The sequence below is a fragment of the Hirundo rustica genome, chromosome 7 (assembly GCF_015227805.2).
Source record: "Hirundo rustica isolate bHirRus1 chromosome 7, bHirRus1.pri.v3, whole genome shotgun sequence".
Taxonomy (NCBI): Eukaryota; Metazoa; Chordata; class Aves; order Passeriformes; family Hirundinidae; genus Hirundo; species Hirundo rustica.
Window position 1 is genome coordinate 5,996,489 of NC_053456.1, and position 21,344 is coordinate 6,017,832.

The 21,344-nt window shown below is 42.1% G+C and overlaps 1 protein-coding gene and 1 long non-coding RNA gene across 3 annotated transcripts in view; both read right to left on the reverse strand.

Moving 5' to 3' along the window:
- The window catches only part of THSD7B (thrombospondin type 1 domain containing 7B), a 299,161-nt gene extending 297,150 nt beyond the window's left edge, over window positions 1–2,011 (reverse strand). Inside the window, exon 1 of the mRNA XM_058421403.1 lies at window positions 1,682–2,011. The gene's annotated coding sequence lies outside the window, so the exon portion shown is untranslated. The remainder of the gene's footprint in view (window positions 1–1,681) is intronic.
- A 10,913-nt stretch (window positions 2,012–12,924) lies between these two features.
- On the reverse strand, window positions 12,925–15,631 carry LOC120755448 (uncharacterized). Of its 2 annotated transcripts, none has more exons than XR_005701781.1 (4): window positions 15,520–15,631; window positions 14,961–15,080; window positions 13,563–13,681; window positions 12,925–12,982 (listed from the first exon to the last, which is right to left on the reverse strand). It is a non-coding gene; the product is annotated as an uncharacterized LOC120755448 (long non-coding RNA). The 2 variants fall into 2 exon arrangements; XR_005701780.2 differs by having other exon boundaries at window positions 14,961–15,047; window positions 15,520–15,578.
- Window positions 15,632–21,344: the final 5,713 nt, after the last annotated feature.

Below are 21,344 nucleotides of genomic sequence, written 5' to 3' on the forward strand. Positions count from 1 at the left end.
CTGACAGAGCCCTACCTGCCCTCCTCGGGATCCATCCCTGGACTCCAGCACCTCACTTTAACGCCTACTCCTTCACCTCTGACCCGGCATTACCTAAATTCCACTGGAACCTTTTTGGAAGCTAACGAGGTCACTACTTTTTTCAATCAGTTTCCTTAAAGTTGGAAGATTTCACAAGGCAAGTTGAGCAGCCGTGCAAGGCACCTGCGTGACACGAGGCACAAACACCAACAGCTCTCTGCCACCACGTCCTCGCACAGGTGCTTTCAGCGGTACCCAGTTCTAACAGGTAGATCATGCCACTCATCTGCACGCACAACAGACATCCCCTTCAACTGCTTCCAAAAATTACATTCTCAGGCAATTAATTCTTTAAGTTGATTTTCTGCTTTCATTAGAGAAACTAACCAATATATTTCAATTATACAAAAGAACTGGAGGCAGTGGTCAGCAAGTACTTTTTATGACCCTCATCTATTCTTTTAAAAGCCTTCTACAGAAACGCTCAGGCAGGCACAGGAGTGGGAGGGGGAAGAGGAGGAGGAAAGGAACAGCATTACAAGAGTCCTCATCATATCTTCACATAAATAAAGTCCGAACTCTATACAGGTTTGACCTTGAACAAATAATAATACACAAAATAAATACAAGGACGAGCACAAATTAAGAATGAACGTTCAAAGTAATGAATGGTTAATGAAGGAGCGGATAAACGTGCCTTGTTTAAAAACACCGACTGAAGAATCGACGGAGGGAAAAAGACAACCCGAACGCATTGCGATGCTGTGACCGGGGGGTGGGTGGGCAGGTAAAAAAGTCGGGGTTTAGAAGCGAACCTGAGCGACAGAGAGCCCAGACCCAGCCGCGATCGCCCTGCCCGCGGCAGCTGCGCTACTTTCAGCGCTGCTCGGCGGAGCGGAGTTGGCGGCGGTGCCCGCACCGAGCCCGCCGGTGGCCGCGGCTGGCGCTGCCCGTCCCCATCCGAACTTCACCTGTCTCCCGGCGGCGACGGCGCTCCGCGCCCTGCCCCGCTCCTCCCGCGGGGGCAGGAGCCGGGGCGCTCGGAGGACCGGACCAGCGCAAGGAGATGCGGGGGAGGCGACCGACAGCGAGACGGGAGATCCCGGCCGGAGCGGTCCCAAAACCGCGGTAACTTCTCCCGCGCGGCGCGGCGAGACCCGGCGGGTCCGTCCGTCCGTCCGTCCGTCCACGCACCCACACCCCCGCCCGCGGAGCCGAGCCCCCGGACCCACCCTCTCCCCCGGCAGCGGGGCGGCCGCACCTCCTCGCATCCCGGAGCGCGGCATGGAGCCCGGCGCGGCGCGCTGCGGCGGGAGCTCTGCGGTGCCGGCGCCGCGGGCGAGCGGGGCGGGACGGGCGCGCAGTCCCCGCTCGGCCCCGCGGCGCGGAGGGGCCGCGGGCGGAGCGAAGATGGAGGAGGCGCGGCCCTGCCCCCGCCCAGCCCCGCGCGGGAGCGCCGCGCGCGGCGCCCTCTGCCGGGCGGCGGCGGGACAGGCCCGGGCGCTGAGGGGAGCCGGGAAGTTGCGCCCGGCTCGGAGCTCAGACCGAGGGTTTGCACGTGTGCTGCTAAAAACGCGCTACCGCTACAAAACTAGTCAAAACGGAACTTTAGTTGTGTGCTTGCCCCGCTCCGAATTCCCGACACCGCGTTGTCACCAACCTCCTCGTGCTGCTTGCCGTGCTTCCAGAACAGCTCCAGGTAATCACGGAATTGCTGAACGGATTGGGTGGGAAAAGCTCTTTGAGTGAATAGAATCCAACCTATGCTCGATCAGCACCTTGTTGACCAGCCCATGGCGCTGAGTGGCACATCCAGGCTCTCCTCAAACACCTCCAGGGATGGTGACACCACCACCTCTCCAGGCAGCCTGTTCCAATGCCTAGTCATCTTTTCTGTGAAAAACTTCCTCCGAATATCCAACCTAAAGGTCCTCTGGCACGGCTTAAAACCATCTGTTCTCATCTCGCCACTCGTTACCCACAGAGCCATACCCACACCTCGCTGCACCAGGTGGGAGTTGTGGAGACTTAGAAGGTCCCTCTGAGCCTCCTTTTCTCCAGGCTGAGCCCTCCCAGCTCCCTCAGCTGCTCCTCATCTGACCCGTGCTGCAGAGCCTTTCCCAGCTCCCTTCCCTTCCCTGGACACGCTCCAGCCCCTCAGGGTCCATCCTGAAATGAGGGGCCCAGAACTGAACACACAATCACCGTCTTTGCTCAAGGAACACTGGTCCCATTTAGTTTCAAATTCATCTAAGTCATATTTTTGAGGGAAGTGATTAGTGCAAGAGATCACCAATCTGGCAGAAGCCCTCGATTAAGGAGAGAATATTTATTGATTGCAGGGAGGATACTGAATCCATCACTTTTTAAATACATGAAGTCAATGATCTCAGTTTCCTTTATCTGCACTATTTAAAAATTCAAATAGGCATTATTCTGCAGAATCTTTTTTTTTTTTTTGAGACACAGTCATTAAGTTCACGAGTTATTCAAGAAAAATTAATGCATATCTCCAACTCAGACAGCAAGACATGACTGTATGCACAATGAAATTACTACAGTATCTACTCCTGTTTTTCATACAGTTCTTATTTCTGTTAAAGAACAGAACATCCCTTGGGTGTTAAAGAACCCAAGGGATAACCTACGCAGGTTTTGAAAATGCCCAGATTCACTTGGACATTTTCCATTTAACAAGAACAATATATATAGCATTTTAATGGATATGGTTGCCTCATCTATGATCCTCAGTTTATTTTCTGTTTACAGAAACATTAAATCTTCGTGCAAGGATTGTTCACATAATTTACAAACTCAAAATGAAACCAGAACATCGTTGTGCTAGGTGCTGTGTAAAAAACAGAGTTCCTACTTTCAGAGAGTTCTACCTTACAAAGATGGGAGGCAGAAGAGTAGAAATGAAGGCAGACAGACGGGATGATACATATCATAGATATGAAATCCTGATCAGAGCCTGAAACACAAAATTCCTGACTCCAGGTTCAGCCTCTCCCACTGCTCTCATGAATTATAAAATCCTGGACATTTGCTGGGGAAGGAGAGTTCACCAGAGATTGCATACAGCTGGTCAAAAGTGTTCCAAACTAAGTTTTGTGAGAAAATTTATATTTGTCAATGTGGAAACACTTGGTCAAAGAGGATTGGTTTTAAGGAGGTTTTTTTCCTTGGCTCTTTCCCAGGTCAGAGAGCCCTCCCCCCAAGAGTGAGTGGCAGAGGGCACCCACCAGGGCTGCACCAGCCCCAGCTCTCTTTTTTCCATTGAAAAAATTTTAAAGGTCTCATTTTTGCCTGATACAGAATGGAAGACACCTCTTGAAATGTCAGAGTTTTTCGCAAGTGACACTTCCTTTTTCCTGACTGGCTCTGGACTACAAGCAGTTGCACACTCTTTGCCTCCGCACAGCCCCTGTGGTGTTGTGTGCTAAGAATAGCCACATTTTGCCCCTCATGGTTAATCTGGAGTTGAAGCACATGGGGAACTGCAGTGCTGCAATTCTTAGCTTAATTTGCCAATGCAGAGTTTGCATTAATGCAGCTAATCCAGCGTCTGGATGTGGGAGCCTGAACTCCACCCTGCAGCCCCAAGAGTAGCACTGATGAAAAGAAGAGGCAGCACAAGAGGGCAAGAGAGTCCTTTACAGTCCTCCAGCCAGCTGAGTGCCAGCTCCCTTCTTCACACACGTTTTGGCTTTGACTGTATGTATACCTAAAAGATGTGTAGGAAATGAACACAGAGCGAATATGCAGGAAATACATTAAGTAAACCTGCTTTTCTCAATTTGCATAGGAAGGATGAAGGATGAGACCAAGAAGCAGCAACAGGAAAATAAAAGCACAAAAACAGAGTGGAAGGAGCTTGGAACTCAGAGTAACCTGTTAGGCCGGGTTTTAGCCCAGATCACTCATTGTTTCTCTACGTTTCTGCTACTTGTGATCCTCTTGTTCCGTGGATCTCGCCTGCTTGGTGGGGCTCAAAGAAAGAAAACTGGTACTCGAGTGCTGCAAGGCCTGGAAGGTTAAAACCAGCTCTTGCTTATGGCTGACTAGCCCAGCCTAGGAAGGGAAAAACAAAGCCTCTTGAATGACAGCTTGGATCAAGTTCATAATGACCTGGTTTGTACAGGCCAGGTGTTATGTAGATTGGAGCTTGTTATTGTGAAAAATTTTGGCAAGGCTCACGATGCAACAGCCAGTTCCAGCAGAGCTGGGCAGAAAGCCACGGACTACAGGCAGGTCCATCTTCAGCAAGATGGGCAAAGCAGCCACCTCCTCCTGTACTCGGTACCGTGGGGACCTGAACCAACCTGCCTGCACAGCATCTGGAATAAAGCTTATGCAGGAACAGAGAACAGTTTCAAAACACGGCATTCCAGGCTAAAAAGCAAAGAGGTAATCTCGCATAAAAACACGGCGCCAAGTTTTTATCTGCTTCTTAGGGAGATGGTACAAGGCACCCACTACAGCGTTAATGGAAAGTGAGCAAACTGTTACAGAATGTTCCTAGCAATATATTCTGCATTTGTTAGGGAGTCTTTCATAATACTTTCATAATTCACTTTTTATGTTATCTAAAAGTAGTTACTAGAGTAATGTGGATGAAGAGCTGTCAAAATTAGGGCTCACCTATGATTTGTTCTCTCAGTCTTTATCATTAATATGCACACTATGATTTGTTACTGAAGCTAGTTGGACTTAAATTTTATTCTTTCTGTAGATGGCCATTTTTTCAAAAGAGGAAGATTAAAAAAAAAACTTAGGGAAAGTGTCTTGAGTGCAATTTTTGTAATAATAATTAATGTGAAACTCAGGAAATAGGGACTCTTTTCATCAAAACTCAGCATTTATTCCTGTGCCCCAAGTTAATAAAAGGGACTGTACAAATCCGAGCAAAACCAGTTAGATGAATAGATCAGGCTTCTATTTTTCTTATAGTGATGACTTTGTACCTGTGGTTCATAGTGATGTTTTTACACTGTACCACAAAAGCTAGTACAAGTCAGGAGAAATCTGAACTATGTGAGCTTTACCAGGATGTTCATAACCTTACCAAATAAATGACAGACTTTTCCATACGGAAAGTATGTTGTATCAGTTTTCAAATTGCACCACGGAAAAGCAGCAGAAAGCCAAGCAGATGATGAAAGGCTGACAATGGATTTGCAGCCCAAAGACACGGCTTTAGGTGAGCGTTACATGCAGGCCACGGACAAAGTAGGAGTGGTTAGTTGGGCTTTAATGCTCTGTGGAAAGGTGTGTTATGAGGAGTTTTGTAAATCTTTCACTGCTCCAGAATTTACACTGAGGTTTAGAAGTTATTTTTAATAGTCTATTACAGGCTAGGATCATGAGAAACTGAAAAAAAAAAAAAAAAATTATCCTCTCATCCTTAGGGGCAGTGCCTCAGAAATCGATGCTAATGAACAGACTGCAGCACAGGGAAGCTTGCATTTCCCCTGCTGCACCAATTTTGTGCATTCACAAGGGACACTGCAAGTGCCATCATGTGTAATTAGAATCAGGGAAGGGGAAAAAAGGATATCATTCATTCACACTTCTCATGGTGTCATTTCTTTGTGGCAGATTTAACAGAGATTAAACAGGCATTCAGTTTAATACTAGTCCTATTAAGGACCAAGCACAATTTATTTTTAATTATGGAGTTATCAAGACACCAGCATAATTGATGGCAGCCCTGTTGTGATCGTATCCTTAGATGATGACTTCTTTAGCAACAGAAGAAATGCATTCAGGCAGGATATTTATCTTCACCAACGTTCTAGTTAGAGCACACCTCTGTGAATAGATCCAGCCGGTGCTAAGGTTGGATCCCAACCCACCACCCATTAGTGAGTACAATACCCAAATCCCAGTGTGCATCCCTGCCTGAACCTGAAATAACTTCTGAGCCAAGGTTTGAAATCAAATCCTCCCTGTAGCACAGACCTGCAGGGGCTGATCAGCACAACAGCCCCCTCTTCCCCACAACCCATCTGTCCCTTCCTATTCTTCTCCACCCAACTGCCCCACAAATGGTGGCAAGTGTTTCTCAAGGGACACAAAGCTCTTTTTTACATGACCTTACTGTATACCATAGTTCAAAGCACAGGTAGTAGAGGGTGTAAATTAGAATCATTTGTCCTGTTCAAATGTCAAGATCCTGTTGAGTGTTATTTTTGAGAATGCAGGATCAGACATTTGATGCCAGTGATGGGTTGAAGAAAGAGGAACTCATACTGAATAAATAACCACTACAAATTAAAGCACAGAGAAGAATTCCTACAAAAGACCAATTATCTTGCTGGATAGAGCCCCTGGAGCCTAAAACTGTGATACCCTTGTTAATGTCCTTAGGAAACACAGAGTTGTATTTGTGAGAAAGTCCTTTTTAAGTACCATGATGTGCAGGTTAAAGAAAACATGAGCAGGAAGCAATGCATCTGCCACCTATTCACCAGCCATGGCAGGGCAAGAAAAGCTGCGATGGAGGCTCTTCACAAGCTATTAACCTTTCCTGATTGGAGTCTTGCTTTACAGAAAGAGCAGCAAGCACCTACTCAGAGAAGGGTCTCCCTGCAAATAGTAACTGGCAATAATTTAGCAGGTGGAAATCTGTCAAGTGTTAAGGTTTTTTTGTCCCAACGCTCTGCTTATTTAGTAGGAAAAGTGATAACAGGAGATAAAGAAGGCTCATGCAAGTGACTAGTAATTAGATTTGAAATCCATTGATGACTATGGAACAGAACACAAAAATTAAAGATATTTTCTAATCATTATGGTTTTGCTTTGGGGTTTTTTTCCTCTCTATTAGTGTTTCTGTTCCACTGCTTTAATTAAGTGTTGAATACAAGGTAAGGGATTTGCTCTACACAATCAATAATGGCATTCTGATGCTGATTTTAAATTGACTTGCTATTTTTAACATGCTGCTTAGTTATTGCCTATCATCCTTAGTCACACCTTGGGCTCTGCAGATACGTGCCAGCATGGGAGGTTCCCAAGAAGGACTTTGTCTCAAGGAGGTTGAATCGTGTTGCATTCTTCTGGGATCCACTGAAGAGAGGAACGAGCCCTCCAAGCATGCCAGTGGTGGTAAGCACTTTTTGCATGTCTGCAGAAATCTGATTTGGCTCAGCCTTGCTCATAATGATCAGCTTTCACTTCCTACCATACTTTACTGGATTTGGCTGCTTTTATCTCGTGAATGTTTTACAAAGCCAGTACTTGAAACACTACCAAAATATCTACCTTGATAATGCTACAGATTCATGGTATTATAGAATGGTCTGGGTTGAAAAGGAAATTACAGATCATCTTGTTCCAACCCCCTGCCATGGACAGTGACACCTTCCACTAAACCAGGCTGATCAGAGCTCCATCCAGCCTGGCCTTAAACAATTACCTTGATGCAATTTGTTATTTCAATGAACTGCTGTTAAATTCCCTGTAATGCGTGAAAAAAACCCCATGAAATAGGAAAGTGTTCACTTTCTAAATGGCTGCAATTTTAAGACAAAAAAAAAAAAAAAAATTACAGAACAGAAATGGGATGAAAGACCAAACAGAAATTCAGCCAACAGATTAATATTCAGCCACATTTTTCAGAATATTTCTCTGATTTCTGTTGTACTAGAAAGCACTCATCACTTTTTGCCTAAAGAACCAAAGATGAGAGAGATGTTCAGCTCAGCTAGGAGCCTTCCCTTGTACCAGGTCCCTTTCCTTCTCCAGAGGCTACCTGTTTAATGACTAACATCACAGCACTCTCCAGAATTTGTATGCACCTTGTGTACCTTTGAAAAGCACTTAGAATACCCGAGTATAAGTCCTCTCTGTCTATACATGCAAACACAATGAATGCATTATACACAGTTTCCCATCGCCTTATCAAGATTCTCATAACTTTCTAGAATCACACTTTTCTGCAATTTTAATAGAAAATAACATACTAAATTTTACCAGTTTCCAGCAGTAAGGATTCAATTCAATAGCGAAGATTCAATCCAAGCATCATTCATATCAATGTAAGTGGGATTTATGTAGAAAAGAGCTCAAGTAAAGTTCAAGAACAGCCACAAAACATTTGAAACTCTTTTTGCTACATTTTTTAAAGGAAGATTTTAAAAATAATCTCCTACTTTTTTTCTTCCTCTGTATTTAAGGGTGATAGTGAATTTGTCTGACACTTCCAGGGGAGCCAGGTGTTTAGGTTCATTTCTCCTGAAGGCTTGCTTACGGTGGACATCATCTCCCACCCAGGCTGTCCTGCCAGAAAAACACTGCGGCCTCCTAACAGCATTTAGGACTTAGTTCAGTGTATTTGCTCCTCTTTTTTTTCCCATGACAAGTCATCTCCCACTTTATTAAATCCACAAAGCCATCCCGTGCAGCACATCCAGGAGGAGCAACAGGATGGGAATTAATGGACCCAAACCCCTCTAAAGGCAAAGATCACGTGGTGTTGAATGCCTTAATATTACTGACTGGTTAAGGCAACGGTTACTAACTTTATTAGTGCTTTCCTACTGCTGAAATCCTCACATAGTTTTTCTTTCTCTGCTTTGCAGTTATCTCTTTTCCACTTTGGATGCCTTTAGAAGCTGAAACAGTTCACTTGACCAATTGTCTTACTTAACTGCCAAGTTTCATTTTTGAATGCTGTTTCTGGGTTGGTTTTTTTTGTTGTTGTTGTTTGTTTTTTTGGGGTTTTTTTTTTAACAAAAACTATTTGAAAAGACACTTTGTAGTCCTGGAACTTACATACGTATGCTGAAATATCCCTTCTTTCACTTCGCCCTTGGTTTTCAACACCATATCAGATGAATTTACTGCACAACGTGGGGTTTTTATCCAGATGCCAAGAAACAATACAACTATTTTAAGCAAAATCTCAGTGCTTCCTAAGGCTATAAGTAACTGCTGGTAGAACTCTCTGAACTTTATATTAGTCTGTGTTGAAGCACTGCAAGATTAGTTATAATTAACTGTCATCATGTCATTTTTCTCCCAACAGCTGAGATTTAAAAAAAAAAAAAAAAAGCACGAGTGGGGCGAGGGGAATCCCCTAGCAGCAACCATGATTAAAATGTCTCTGTTTCCAATCCCAAATTTCATTTTTAACTCACAGGGGTCACAAGCTCTTCTCCACATACATCTCAGTTTTCACATAGATACTTGTGCCTTGTCTACAACACAAAAATAAGCATTTTTAACAGTAGCCGGAGAGTCAGTTGTTCAGAAGTTGTAAGAAGCTTAAGACAAATATTTAATATTAAATAAGTGCTTCCTTTCTAAATCATTTACACCCCCTGGTGTAATAGTTTGGTGGGTACCTCTTGCTGATTTATTCATTTATATTGCTTCAAGGAGCCTGTTAGAGCCTGTAGGCACACATTCAAAAATAATTTAAAAGTACATGAATTCATCAGTGAGCCGATGAGAACTAATGGTAGCTCACCAGCTGCAATCTGTGCTAATGAACAATAATATAAAACTACCTACAATTTGGGGTTTTCCTAGTCTAGCATAGGTCTCTAAGCTCTGCAGCAGCATCCTGAGAGTCAACAGAACCCATATCTCCCACCTCTATGATAGGTGGTAACTTTCACCTAATGTATCACCCATGACATGATCATTTTCAGAATACAAATGTTAACAGCAGTTACTATAAAGGCGTACTTAAATGAAGTTATTATGAGCAATCACTAACTGTGGATGTTGTCACTTTTTTGTGGGTCACCACAAACTCCTAATATTTACAATTCCCATGTCAACGGGTTTTATTTATTTGGGGTGGAAATGGATGGCATTGCAAAAATGAATGCAATATTAAAATAAGTCATATTTTATAGAAGAATCATCTACTTTAAGTTAAAAATCATGCTCTAATGTTCATAATTCAATTATTCTGGGGAAATTCCTAATGGAGAGGAATGATCACACAAGAGGACAAGGCACTCATGCACTCCCTGAATAACATCTCCACTGCCACCAGCACAGAAAGACTATGAGGCAGACACTGGTCTGATCCAGTAAGACATCCAGAAAATACAAGCACAAAAAATGCAATATACCCCAAGTGAAAAAGATTTAAACTTCTCTCCAAGTTCCAAACTAAGGGAGATTTCCCCCCCTCCTTCTGTTTCATGTAACTGTGAGCTGTAGCTGGGAACTGAAATGCTCTGTGTAAGGATTTCATTGCCTTGTAGGAGGAAGCTCCTACCAGAGCCAAGGTTTCATTTTACAGTGTGGACAGGTAAGCCACACCATACATGAGCAACTTCATTTCTTTGGGATCAGCTCTGGGACTTGGCTTAATTCCCTCTCCTGTTTATGCAGCACAAGCCTTTCCTCACCAGTCTGAAGGGCAAAACATTCCCTTTCTGCAGTCTCTCTGCAACATTCTAAAACTCATGAAAACTTACACAGTAAAAAGACAATTTAAACAAAATTTAAACAAAATTTAATGAAAGACGCAATGCCAAAATATTTGGATGTGAAGAAGTGGGGAAATGATAGATTTTCTCAGCTTTTGTGCTGCACTTGTGCATTTACCTTTACTGAGTAGATGAGGTAATACCCCTCACTGACCAGTGATCTCCTGCTCTGAAGTTAAATTACATTTGTAACACACACATTAAGGTAGTTTCTGAACAAAGACCCACCGAATTAAAGCTGCATCCCTTGGGCAAAGCATCTGAAGAGGTGGACCAATGATACTGGTGCCAGTGTACTTTACACAAGATAGTTAAATTTATGTAAATCCCCACGTGCTTCCAGGACAGGGAAGGGCATAGCAAGCTCTAATGCCATGTCCCTGGATGAATTGATAGGACAAGGGGAATGGATGTAAATTGACAGAGGGAAGGATTAGATTAGAGATTAGGAAGAAATTCTTCCCTGTGAGGGTGGTGAGGCCCTGGCACAGGTTGCCCAGAGAAGCTGTGGTTGCCCCATCCCTGGAAGTGCCCAAAGCCAGGCTGGACAGGGCTTGGAACAACCCCAGATAGTGGCAGGTGTCCCTGCCCATGGGAGAGGTTTGGAATTAAATAGTCTTTAAAGTGCCTTCCAACCCAAACCATTCTGTAATTCTATAGTTATCAGCAGTGGATATGACTCCATCATATTAAAGGAAGAACATCTAGACCCTGCCTTTCATGAGCAAATCAAAGCTGTAAAAATTTCATCTATCAATAAAGCAAGAACAGGGTCAATGCTATCATTCATTCAAATATGAATGAGAGAAACTTAACTATATATTTAAATCTCAGTAGCAAGTGATGAGGAATTTCATACCTGGAATAAAATAATTGCTCATAAATGTCCCCAAGGGAAAACAGACAAGGTGGGTTGTTCCCAGCTGCTCTAGAGAAGTAATGGCTTTGCTTACCATGTCAGACATTTTTTGTTGAAGACTTCATTCCTTCATGACTCGCTGAAACTTATTCCTAGTCTTCAGAAATCCTTCAAAACCAACTTTCTCTTTTCTGAGGTGTTGATTCAGTTAAAAATTATTTGCTCCTTGATAAATACTTTTCCCATCTAACACTTCAGGCTGCCAGCAGCTGCAGGAAGCCCCAAATTGGTTTTATACCTTCAAACGCTCCCAACTGCCAGACAAAATTTAGAGCAGCCTCCACTATTCTGTGTCTCCTATGGTCCTCTCTGAAAGCCTGTAGCCAGCAATGGGGTCTGACTGGCTTCACCTTGGCAAGGGAGTAAGAGAGTGATAGCAAACTACTGCAGTTTGTAAGGGGTGATCCACAACATGCCACAACTCTTTCACCATTTTCGGCTATCATACAACAGTGCCGAAGGAATTCAAAACATTTTTCTTTTTAGTTTTGTATCTAGAACTACCTGAGCCCAAATGAAAATAAATCAGAGGCAACTCAGTGCTCCCCCAACTCCTACAAAGGGCACCTTGGCTTAAATGAACTGAAGTCTTAGAGAAAATCTGAGACTAGTGCAGATTTCATTCCTTCACTTTCAAGAGCAAACACAGTGAGGAGAAAGGGACTGGGAAGAGGAAGTCACAAGCTATTCAGTTTACCCAAATCCAGACACTAACAGAGTTCCACGTGGAGATGTCCAAAAGAGAAATTTTTTTCTGAGCCATTAAATGTGGCTCTAAATTCATTCATGCTCCTCTTAGCAGGCAGACCAAGTCCATATAATTGCCAGCAAGTGCCCATAATTTGATTGATGTTTTCTCATCCATGTAGAAGTCTGAAAAGGATCCTTGTAAATGATTAAATATTGGATTCCTGGCAGCAAAATGAATGAAAGAAAAAACCCTACATGGGTTTCTAAATGGCAAACACACTGGGCTACGGCCTGAGGTGGCTGGATTCCAGTGCCTCTACTAAGGAAAGCAGAACAAAGGTAGTTTTAAAATTTCATTTGTGCTCACAACCATAGTGGCAGTGAGAAGGCATTTTGACCCTCAGCACAGTAAATTATTTCCAGATCTGACAAGCTCCAGAGTACATTTCCCAGCCTGGCGTCACTCCACCACAGGCTGCAGCAGCTACTGCAGAGGCCAGGACCTGTGCACAGCCAGTGATGAACACCCTGGGTACTGAGGGAGGCAAAAAGGGACCTTAATAAGGGGCAGAGACTCATCTCTAGGTTTACAAAAAAGGATTTCAGTATTATATTCATAGTGAAAACTAAATTCTTAACCACAGCAATGATCAAAGAGGGGCCATTTGTTCATTTTGAGAGGTTAGTTGGACCCATGAATTTGAAAGAGGATGGTGGTAATTTAACCAGAGTCTTTTTAAAAGAAAATTGAGAGAAGGCAGAAAACATGAAGACTAATGAGACAACTTCAGAAGACCACTTTTTCTATAAATGATTTATTAGAAAAGAAATAACCTGGAAGCCAGGATTCACAATCTCCCAACCAATCATCCATTTCATGTAAAGTTGCTGTCTTAACCTGCCAAAAGAAATCAAGTGTAAAAAAGTAATGAAAGAAATGGCACATTCCTTTTGGACTAAAAGATAGTGTTTAGCTTTAAAAGTATAATCTAAAAATAAACCCTGCTGCTCACTAGTCTCATTGTATACTCAGATCCATTCTTCTTCATTTAATAGGAAATCGATCTAATATCCATTTGGCATCCAGTAAATCTTTTAGTCGGTGGAAATACACAATTTTAATATTTGTTAGAAGTGAGTTTTTGCAATGAGGAACTAAAAAAACATCTGACAATTAACTAACATGCACAACCCATGTCTTTGTAGATTTGCCTTATTTCCACATCGTCAGCATCGTGTATGTCAAACTTCCTCAGTGTGAGGCAAAACAATTGTTAAAATGAAACTGTGAAATAACACATAACGCAATGTCAACTGCTGTGCCAAAAAGATGACACAGTTAATGGTCTAATTATAGCATATTTATAAACTTTGCACTAAATCTCATTTTCTTATTCGAGTGATACCTTTGAAGTTAATGTGACTCAATTTGCTTATCTGTGAGAAGTGGTTGCATAAGGTTTCCAGCTGCAGCATACCTGGAAGGTGAGGAGTCACCCTCCTCTCAAGGGGTGAATGTCAGACATTTATTGGTCTGAATATCAATAATTCTGAGAACTCTTCCTTGGACTGTATTCCACAGCATCCGAGGGCTTCCCTGCAATGCGTAACAGCGACTACAGATTCAACACAGCTTTAATATTCAGAAACCTTCCTTCCCTCTATGAAAATGTTTTGATGCCTACACTTTTCCCAGAATTTAATGTTGAACTGCCAAGCATTTAAGGACGTAATTGCGAGGAAGATTGCACAGTTGAGTTATATCAAAATTTAAAAAGAGACTATACCAAAATTTAAATAATAGAGAAGATTTGCTACAAGAAATTTGTAGGTTGAAGGGGAAAAAAACCTTCCAGTTTTTGACAGTGATGTTATTACTGTGCCGAAGGTAGTAGCTCAGACCTGAGCAGTGATCCTCAGAGAGCTAACTCTCCTGTTGGCATTCACTTCATAAATAATCCTGCAGAACAACCAGGCACATCTTGTCTCATAATAACAAAGATGATCCTTCATTTAGATTTCTCCAGGCAGGAAAGAAAGGAGAGAGGAAACCTCATTTATATCAGGCAGCTTCTCTGCTTCTCCTAAGTCAGGCATGCATTGCTCATTTAAACATGTAGGAGTGCAAAGAGGAGGAAGGGCTAAAAACAAAGGGTGCACCTGGCTGCCTGGGAATCTCTCCACCTAAACCTAAATCTGTGCTGGGCTATCTGCATCCTGTCTTCCAGGTAAAAGGAATCAAAAAAAAAAAAAAAAAAAAAAAAAAAAAAAAAAAAAAAAAAAAAATCACCTTCTGCTCTTCAGACTGTTCTAGAAATTGTTGTGGGTCACATGAAAGAGCCTGACTTCTCAGCTCCCTGACAGAGTGCAAATTCAGCTGCTGTCTTCTGCAGGGGAAATAATGCCACAGCAGGACATTTTTGAAACACTTCTTTTTGCTCCTATATATGTCACGATCGCACAGATTCTTCTGCAAAGCGCTGGTTCACAAAGACAGGGTACTCAGCCCCAAAAAAAACCAAGAAGAAACTCTTCCTCAAAATACAGTGATCAATAACAGCTAATGATGAATCAAAGGCCATCATCCCAAAAGTAGATTTGCACGTAGTAAAAGGTTAGCTGGAAAATATAGAGCTTACTGATTCCTTAATCAGTTTGTTACATTTCAGACTGTACCATAACAGTCCAAAATCAAGTGAAGACCAAGGAGACACAAAATCTCTCTGACCTAATTGCAGGTTTCAGCAGCAGCAAAAGCTCTTCTGTCACATCCCAATAAAACAAAAGCAAGGCTGGCCAAAAATGGACTTTCCCAGCTTGACACTTGTCTTATGATCACACCCAAGAGAAAACACTATTTCTATTCATTTTCTTACCGTTTCTAGTTCGGCACTTTGCTTGCAGGTAAAGTCACGTTGGGGGTGATAACATTTTTCTCTGAAGTATCTCTCTTGTAAAGTGAGCTTTACAAGTGAGTGCAGATATTAAATATTTGTCTACAGGAAAGAAAGGCTTTCACAAGTAGACCTAACTTACAATATAATCTTCATCCAATAAAGCTGTATTAGATCAAACAGTACTTGATGTTCTGGCAGCAAACTGATTTGAGTATCACAGCTAGCAATAAACTGAAGAAATTTTTGCATAGGATTAAATAATGTACAAATAATGTCTGTACCTACTTAAAAGATTGAGTTTAAATGCTGTTTAAACTAAAAACAAATTGCCGAGACATGTTTAAGTGCTCCAGCCAGATGAGTAACAGTATGCCCAGAACTCCCACTAAATCTATTTTACCCAAAGACCCGCATGGATAAAACTGACAGAAAAATATGCTGCTAAAATTGATCACATCACTTGTTTCCCAACACTGATCACTCCTTGCTGTATCCTAAAGACATATCTTGGATCACTAAATTCCTTTCAAATTCTTACCTGCAAGTACCTGTCCTACTTCAGAACTGAATGCATGTTAGTTTTAAATGAATTTAAAGGATATTTCAGGAGGTAATTTTGTCTGATTCTATGAAGTCCCTGTGGACTTCATCTGGAATGCTAAATGCTTGAATCCTTGGGTCCAATTTGGGTTTTGTCATCAAAACTTCAGCCACCTGACAGTGTGGGCAGCAGCTGGTGGGCATCACCCTCACCTGGGTGGTCACCTAGGTGCCCAGGACCAAGGGTTTCACCTGGTGAGTGCCCCAGCCCCAGTGCCATGCCAGGAAGGGAAAACACAAACCCCTCCAATTCACATTTGTTTTGCAAAGCAGAAGTATTTATTCTACCTTGCAGCTAAATTAAGGGGTGACTGGGATAGGAATATATAATGATGAAAATAAGGGCTTTTGCTTATTGTCCAGATTCTGTCGTCGTATTGGGTTAATGAAGAGAATCTGTGTGCCTGCACCAGGGCACATCATAACCCCAACTGCAATTAATGGTCTTGGGTTTTACGCCTTCAAGAGTTGGCATAAAATAAGAAGGAGTATGGGGCTTGCCCACTGATTGCAGCAGAAAATCTCAAGGTGCAAGGGGGGGATCATTAGTACTTGCAGTGCACGTGCACAAAGAAGGAGAATTAACCTTGCCCACACAGCCTTACCTTTGTCATCACTGGAACTTTGAACAGCTCATTTGTCATTCATCTAAGTGTTCTTTCATCACAATTTTCTAGCAGAGAATTTTATAATTATTTCCAATTACTGTCTATAATATATGCAACTTTCTGCTCTGCAGTAACATTTTACCACTCAACTTTAAAGCAAACATGTTAATTTAAAATCTACTCTGCCAACTCTATGACACATCTACTCCGAGATAGCTGTCGAAATAAAATCAAGCATAAATATTTACCTCATTATTAACAATAGAAAGACTGTAGTTAGGTAGGCATAATAAAATTATCTTGAATCCTGTCAATGCCTATCTGCTTCAAAAGAACTCAGTCTTACAACACTTTTAGAGCTACATGGAAAAGTACATGGAACTGAACCTTATACAGACTAGCTCCCCTTTTCTGCATAACACTGCAATAGCTCCTCACGCTTTGTACCAACCAGTGAAAGTCATTAAAGCACTTCTTGCCAAACGTGTTCATTTACCATTGGACAGCCAAAAACATTAGGGCTGCAATGGACCTGTTTACTCAAGCTGTGCTGTGTGTTGTAATGAGGATCATCAGCCCAAAGGACTGCTAAATTAGCAGAGCCAATACAATCGATAAGATCAGGGGTACAAAGAGACTCAGGAAGGAAAGGATCTGCAAAGAAAACTATTTAGTATGACACAGCCACCCTCTGCCTCCCGACTCTGTTGACTCAGCAGTTGTAATGGACGTGTCTGATTGAACGTCTGGGGCACACCTTCAACACAGTAATGGGCAGCAGGAAATGGCACAGCTCTTGTACAACAGCCACAGCACTTCTGGTGAGGTTGAAAGGATCTTCCACTCTCTTCTTCATGGCCTTGATTAGCCAAAGAATTCATAGAGCAGTTCAGGAAGGGGAGAGAGGGTGTCATTTGTTCATCAGAAAGGCAAAAAAGTCTTCCAAGCCATGTTTAAACATAGTAACTAAAACCCCGTATATTTTGGTCTTAGGGAAAGTGTTTGAATATACTCCTCTTTGTGATAAAGGGGGGAAAAAATGAAAACCCCAAAGTAGGATTAGACTGAAAAATTCTTGTCCAAAAGAAAGCAAGGGAGAGAGCATCTGCTTTGTTCTTTATTTCTGTGGTGCCAGTGTGCTTCTAATAGCCACCCTGTAATGGTTAAGTAGAGAGGGGAGCATGTTTCCAAGAAAAGGGCACCAGGGTTTCTCACCTCAATATACACTCATTAACTCTGATTCAAACTCTCCAGGAAATAAAAGACCAGGCTGGAGTTAGAGCGATTTCTCTGCCAAAGGTCAATGAAAAGTTAGTTCCAATGAAATGGTGCAAAACCCTTGTATCAGTCTGCAATTCTCTCAGCTTTGTATGACAGACAGGAATGCCTGGGGTTGCAGGCATGTGGTCCAGATACTTTTCACAGCACAGCCACTAAAATTTAGTCAATATCTGCCAATAAAAATACTAAAGATATAACACAGGATGGAACTGTTAAGCTTTACCTGTGTAGTAGAAATCAGTGGCTCATATGCACTTTTTACAGTGTCATATTCGGTGTCTTCATGATATTTTGCTTTTTATTCTATACTTGATTAAAAAACACTTTGTAAACACAAGATATAAGAAAAATGTTCTGGTGTAACACAGATTGAAAGCAGTCTGAGGCTTTTAAAATTTTGCAACTTATTCATTTTTTATGAAATGTATTTTTAAACCTATTGGGAAATCATGCACAATTAACTGCAGTCATTGAAATCACCATTTACAGAATCATATCAATAAATTAGTCCCTCTTAAAAGTCCACTAAAATCATAAAATCTTTCAGGTGCCATTTCAGCTCCCATTAGGAATGGGCTGGAGGCTGGCATCTAGATAATGCTGACCTTCAGTTGGGACTGGGTTTATCTGGATTAGCATCGTTATTTGCTGGAACTTTAAAAAAAACAAGGGGCTAATCAATACAAGGTCATAATAAAAGTGTCACAGATGGCTCTGGATGTTCCAAAAAGGTGACATCTGTCACCAGGAGTTACTGCAGGAGCTGGCACAATGCTGAGCTGCTGTTGCTGAGGCCATTTCTGTGGGGAGCTTCTGCAGGCAACGTCCACCAGCCATTTCTCAGGCATATTTCATGTCCAGTAGTGGGTTACGTGCACCAACAGGTCTGATGGATCAACAGAGTGAAAAATATACCAAAAAAAACCCAAACCCACAGAGCTGTGTCTTTTCAGCACACAAGGATCAGACCAGGTTGTGGACACCAAGAACCTGTGCACAGCCTAGGAACAAGCTCCCAAAAAAAGCCTTGAGGTGCAACAGCATTCAGACTTGAAATCCAGACATAACCTGGGACACTCTCAAGAGGACATCCAAGACATTTGGAAAAATTATATTTTATATTACAAATACTGCAGAGCCACATCTGTTTATTGCAGAACCATTACGCAGATAAGGATTCAGGATGAACTTCACTGCCTTGGGGAAGGTCAACGTCAGACTTCGTTCTTTACATTATGCTGGAGGGGTTGTAGGCTAAAAAAACCCCATCAGGTATTTGTTTAAGAAACAAAGGAAACTGGCACATTAGTCTACACTCTGCTCCACCTTCTCACTCTGGGTATTTAGTAGCTAATGGAAGTTTACTAACCTACTTTGCACATTAAATTGATTTGGAGATAAGTTTCTATGAGTTTCTGCTCTCAGAAAATGTTTCACAAAGCTTCTGCTATTCATTTTTGTCATGGGGCAAGTAGGGAAGAATATGCTAATCACAGAAACTGGAACTACACCTTCTATAATTGGCAGCTCAGTATTCTCTCGTAGCCTTAATTTATGCGTACTATTAAAAGGTTAAAGTTGGTCACAGGTCTCCTGTGACTGTCATCAGTGAAATAATGCTGTTGGAAATGCAGTTTGGGTTCTACCTCATTCCCGCCTGCAAATAAAACCACGCATATTCTGCACATCTTTCCCCTGAACACTGACACCTCCAGCGACATAAAATCCAGCAAGCGATGTGACAGCTGCCAAGGTCAATAAGAGTTATACTGAACTGCTGAGTAAGTGCTAGCCACACAAATCAAAGCTGTATAAGGGCAGCTGAACATACACAATCTGCAACTTATTCCAACTACTTTTTGGACTGAGACATTTTAATCATTTTTTCTCTTCCACAAAAATGTTATATAATGAAATGTGATAAAGTCAAGGGTATTTCGTGAAATCTTTGCTTTGCGTCCTTTGTGTCAAATTACTGATAGCAAAGGGTGTTGAAAAATACATTTCACATTTTTGAGAAGCGTAACACTTAAGGCCAGTTGTAGGAGGACAGTAATATGAATTGTAAAGTAAAAATAAAATAGCAGGAAATTTTAAAGACACATTGGGCAATTGTACCTAGTTGTGACCTAGATTCGACTGTTTAGATGAATTCCTAAATAAGGAAGTCTGCATTGGACATTTTCAGGGATATTTTAAGCCTTCTGCCTTTGCTATACATCTCCAAAAGATTTCAGTATTCCTTTGCAGCTGCACATTGACATTTAATTATCAAAACGCTATCATTTCCCAAGGTGTTGCCAATTGATTGGTCGAGATAATTAGGTATTTCTGGCAGATCCAAGGCATGGATTGGGTTTTATAGCTGAACCCTTCACTCAAAGTCATAGACACAGAAACTGTGGTAACACTTGTATTATTGTTGCAGTAATGAAACATTGAGATTTTAGAACAATTGCATGGAAAAATCATTCTGAACTTTGTGCCTTTAGTAAGGCCTTGTGTGCCAAACTGTCCCTGTTAGTGAGTATTTACAGCTGAGTGAAAAGCCCTGGAAACAGAAACTGTTAATAGAAGAGCTGCTGCAGCTCTAACTGGATTGCTGTGACCAGGAACACTCCAGTAATTACAGTGAAGGAAGTGTTAAAAGGGAATGAGGACAGAAACCTCTCCATCATCTGTCACACTCTTGCTTACTCCTGGATTTTTCACTGCGAAGGAGAGCTACTGGCAGAAAGGCTCTGCAAGGGCTTCTGTCTTCCTTTATTCTATTTTTAAGGTTGCTAATTGATCCTCTGAGGGAAGGTTTATTCCTTTTAACACAATCCCTCCATTAATGAGGAGTCTGTACAAGAGAGGCTGGGGGATGGGGGTGTGGGAGCCATGCAACCTTTCATGCTGGTCTTCTCTGGGATGACTCACTAGGAAGGGAAGTTTGAGAACCTTCCTCACACGTCAAGAAAGTGTCCCCATCCCCTGCTAATAGTGCGGGGGTTGTTACTGGGTTTATTTTGTCTGAAAGGAGCTGGGCTGACCTGGATTTCCTAGGCGTGGGTATGATAACAAGTCAAGGAATAAAGGGACGGAGAAATGAAGAGACCAGATTGTGTTGGAATAGTCATTATCTTGACTGACACATTCGTCCATGTTACAGAAACACAGGTAGTGGCTGCTCTGCTCTGCAGTGGGACATCTCCCTTCAGATAAGCAAAATAAATTTCAGGAGAAGCTTCCCTTTTGAGATATTGCCTCTGCACCAGGATAAAAATAACTTTTCAACTGCTAACTTTCTCTTGTAATACAGAATAGCACAAGAAAAAGAAGTGATGAGGCTGCCAGCAATCAACTCTGGTCCCATCACTGCAGAGGGACTGACAGCCTGTCCTGGGATGACTAATGGGTTAATTTTATTGAAGCACTACCAGACTAAAGCAAGGTTTTATCAAGTATTTCACCATTTAAATATCAAGGCAGTTTGCCGAGCAAAATGGCCCATGGTTGAGGGAGAAGAGTTTCAGTTTACTCATTCCCAGTGCAAAGCATAGTTTAATTTAGTTCTTAGGCACTGTCAAGAAGCATTGCCATTCTTCTTATTCAAGGGTGCTGTAGTTACACCTACAAATACCACTATCTTGTGAATGGAAAGAAGCTTTTTCCCCCTTTAATCCATGACTCTTTCTTATTTACCTGTTCTTTCTGCTATCAGCCAGAAGGTAACGCCTGCTAACTTTTAGGTATGCCAAGAGTACTTTGCAGCCAGTTCTAACAGAGCCCATGGAATGATTTCTACTCCATTTCCATTTGATATCAGAGCTTCTATCTGAGCTGAGCAAGCGCTTCAGTTTTTAAGCTGTGTCCTGATAAGAATTTTGTG